Source organism: Branchiostoma belcheri, unplaced genomic scaffold, assembly GCF_001625305.1.
Source record: "Branchiostoma belcheri isolate BF01 breed outbred unplaced genomic scaffold, Haploidv18h27 scaffold36, whole genome shotgun sequence".
Classification (NCBI taxonomy): Eukaryota; Metazoa; Chordata; class Leptocardii; order Amphioxiformes; family Branchiostomatidae; genus Branchiostoma; species Branchiostoma belcheri.
In genome coordinates, this window is record NW_017803976.1 from 2,836,277 (window position 1) to 2,840,544 (window position 4,268).

A 4,268-nucleotide genomic window follows, 5' to 3' on the forward strand; every position below is an offset into this window, starting at 1 on the left:
CAAACAAACAAACAAACAAACAAACAAACAAACAACAAACAAACACACACACACACACAAACATAAACACTTCCATGGAGGTTACCATGACTGAGAAGACGGCTCACCTTGCTTGAAAAAGCACCAGGCCGACTTATACGACACATTATTATTTGCACATAAAAGCAGATCTTACCACATGACGGTACGTCACACAGCTCCCATCTCGAGTTAGGATCCGTGGTGTAGCACCAGACTCCGAGTTCGCCGTCCGGGTTCCGGCAGTAGTTCCGCTCCAGCCCGGCCAATGGGTAGACAGTAGGTGTCTTGATGTGTTCATGTGGTGTCTGACTGTCCCAGCGTTGACACGTCTTGCCTGTGTTGGTCACAGAGACTGTTCCTCGGTAGGATGCCCCATCTGCGTACTGGCAGCTTACTGGTGGATAAAATTTAAAATAGAAATGAATTAAACCAGAAACGTTATAAAAACTCTTTTAAATTATAAATAATTTCATCAGGTTGGTAAATGATTGAATAGTAACTTTCTTTTGTCCACAACCATTTTTGCATGAACCGACGTTTTGAAGACCGTCTGTAATTATCCGAAATGTACAACGATAACAGAATTGCAAATGCAAAGAATAAATTCAGTTTATACAGACTATTAAAACATTCTTATAACGAAGAAGAATATCTTAAATTAGCAAATGTACGTCATAGATCCACCATCACAAAACTAAGAATCAGTTGTCACAAATTGCAAATTGAAGCAGGAAGACATTGCACTCCCCTAGAGCAAAGAAACTGTCAATTTTGTAGTCTAGATAGAGTAGAGGACGAAGTGCATTTCACCGTAGATTGTTCTTTATCTGACAGTGTAAGACGCATATCCTTCGGACATGATTTAAGTAAATTTCCCCACTTCGGATTCTTAACAAGTAAAACAAGTGCTTTTACAAAAGCTGCCATTATCGCAGCAATTTTTTTATGAAAAGGCTTACAGTTTTTACGAACTGGTGGATGACAACAAAATCAGTGTCAGATATTTTGATTAGTCTCTGCAATATATTTACACAAATATGTGTAAAGTTATTATAGTCATGTACATAGAAGAATTATAAACTTTAGACATAATAGACTAGTTCACATGTCATTACCGGTAAACTTATTATTACTTTTTTACCATCAGTATCATATTGATTTCTTAACAGTTTTAGTAGGATCCATACTTCTGTGGCGCAGGTACAATTTCTATGGAATAGGTAATTTTCAATGTTACATGCACCAGTTCAGGTATGCAAAAAAAATGTATTTCGAACCCTGAGTGCATTCACTAGGCTATTCACTTTAGTTTCATAATTTACCATCATGGCTAGCAGACGACATGACCCCCTCCCACCCTTACAAAGTTGTTTACATCATGTTTATCCACACTCCGATAGAAAACTAATGCATGGAATAAAAGGTGACTACTGTCATTGAATCTCCTCTTATTTTTTGTGGAAGCCAATTCAAATAAAGTTTGAGCCGAGATACATGCATTTATGTCAAAAGACGAGATGACGAGGTCTCCCCATCCCTCCTACTACTACTAGTATGAGTGCTTACGTACGGCCGGCTTTGTTTACATCATGTAAAGCGCCACGCCGATGGAAAACTACACCATGGAATAAAACGTCACTACTGTGGTGCGATCTCCATTTTATAGGCTTCCCCTTTGTGGAAACAAAATCAAAATTGGTCAAGTTTGAACCGAGATATGGAAAGCTGAAAATCTAGACTAAGCCACACTGCCAATGCTCATTGACATAATTTATGCAGTTTATTAAAATCCTTGATTACTGTGATTATAAACATGTTTTTATCAACATTTTTGGCAAATAATAAAATCAAGTTATTATTTAAGACAAATTAAGTTTGTTTTGTCAGCAGCTTTGTTATGCGGCATTATTATAACTATGATTTTGAAATTAGAACCCGCAATAGAAAGTATACAAACTTCCAAGGCATGGATTAACCAATGCTCATTGACATAAATTATGCAGTTTATCAAAATCCTTGATTACTGTGATTATAAACATGTTTCTATCAACATTTTTGGCAAATAATAAAATCAAGTTATTATTTAAGACAAATTAAGTTTGTTTTGTCAGCAGCTTTTTATGCAACATTATTATAACCATGATTTTGAAATTACAACCCACAATAGAAAGTATACAAACTTCCAAGGCATGCATAAATGTTCTAACATGGTCTTCCAATGTCTGTTCACCCACCCATGGATGCATCCATGGAATGTTTGTTCTGGAATTATTAAAAAAAATCATATTCCTGTTAACCTTTGAAAATCCAAATCTAACTACACATAAAGCATCTTAAATTTATACAATTACTAAGAAGCTAGAAGAAGTTGAAAGGTCTAGAATACATTAAACATTTATAGATACATGTACATGTAATAGTTATATGTATACTCATATGTATTCGAATATGTATAACGTGACCTGTGCTTAGCCCAGTGGGGCAAAAATGTACAAAAAAGGTCTTAATTCATTATCAGGGCTAATATTACTGGTTATCTTATTTTTGGTATGGTCCTAATGTTATATAACGCGGCTTTGTGTAACTAGTAATACTTACAAGTATTATTTGTGAAGTTGTTTGAAAAATTGCGTCTGAGTCCCAGGGTCATGCATATCAGATTATCCTCGGCCTCGCAGACCCAAGGTATACTGTTTAGTGTTAATATGTTTGGAAATGTAGTTTGATATCCTTGTACTCCTGTTGGTAATGTTTGACATAGTCATGACTGGTTTACGGTACTACACTACATTTTGACCCCCAATTCATTAACCTTCAATATGCTATTAGTCAGTGATTACACTATTTTCCCTGACTAGTACATGTAGCGTCATGTGATCCTATCATATTTAACTACTCATGGACACACAACTGAACAAACAAACAAACAAACAAACAAACAAACAAACACACACACACACACACACACACACAAACATAAACACTTCCATGGAGGTTACCATGACTGAGAAGACGGCTCACCTTGCTTGAAAAAGCACCAGGCCGACTTATACGACACATTTTTATTTGCACATAAAATCAGATCTTACCACATGACGGTACGTCGCACAGCTCCCATCTCGAGTTAGGATCCGTGGTGTAGCACCAGACTCTGGGTTCGCCGTCCGGGTTCCGGCAGTAGTTCTGCTCCAGTCCGGCCGATGGGTAGGCAGCATGTGTCCTGGTGTGTTCATGGGGTGTCTGACTGTCCCAGCGTTGACAGGTCTTGCCTGTGTTGGTCACAGAGACTGTTCCTCGGTAGGATGCCCCATCTGCGTACTGGCAGCTTACTGGTGGATGAAATTTAAAATAGAAATGAATTAAACCAGAAACGTTATTAAAAATCCGTTATTTTATTATAAATAATTTTATCAGGTTGGTAAATGATTGAATAGTAACGTTGGAACTTATGCTAGGTCAAAAATAGCTCAAAATGACATATTATCAAAAATAATGAAAACTGACCCATTTTAAAGGACAAGTGCGTAGCAACGAAACAAGAACCCAAACTTTACAAGAATGCATTATATAGACAATTTGTTGTTTTATATTTCATGTAAATTTCAAGAAAAGAACTAGTTTGGTTTGGAGCTATAATGTAAGTTCAAAGGTACCACAAAATGACATATCATCAAAACAACGAATACTGACCTAATTTAAAGGACAAGTGCGTAGCAACGAAACAAGAACCCAAACTTTGCAAGCATGCAATTCATAGACAATTTGTTGTTTTATATTTCATGTAAATTTCAAGAAAAGAACTAGTTTGGTTTGGAGCTATAATGTAAGTTCAAAGGTACCACAAAATGACATATCATCAAAACAACGAAAACTGACCTAATTTAAAGGACAAGTGCGTAGCAACGAAACAAGAACCCAAACTTTGCAAGCATGCATTTCATACATAATTTGTTGTTTTATACTTCATGTAAATTTCAATTTAATAACTAGTTTGGTTTGGAGCTTATGCTAGTTTAAAGATAGCACAAAATGACATATCATCAAAATAACGAAAACTGACCTACTTTAAAGGACAAGTGCGTAGCAACGAAACAAGAACCCAAACTTTTCAAGCATGCATCTAATACCTCTGGAATGGTTTATTATGCTGTGTAAATGTCAAGCAAAACATTCTCCCCTTTTGGGACTTAGAGTGCTTCAAAATTGGGCAAAATTTCAGTTTTTTTACACCCTAAAAATAGTGCATT

The 4,268-nt window shown here is 36.2% G+C and overlaps 1 pseudogene; it reads right to left on the reverse strand.

Moving 5' to 3' along the window:
* Nucleotides 1–3,375, reverse strand: part of LOC109476007 — a 4,663-nt pseudogene extending 1,288 nt beyond the window's left edge.
* Nucleotides 3,376–4,268: the final 893 nt, after the last annotated feature.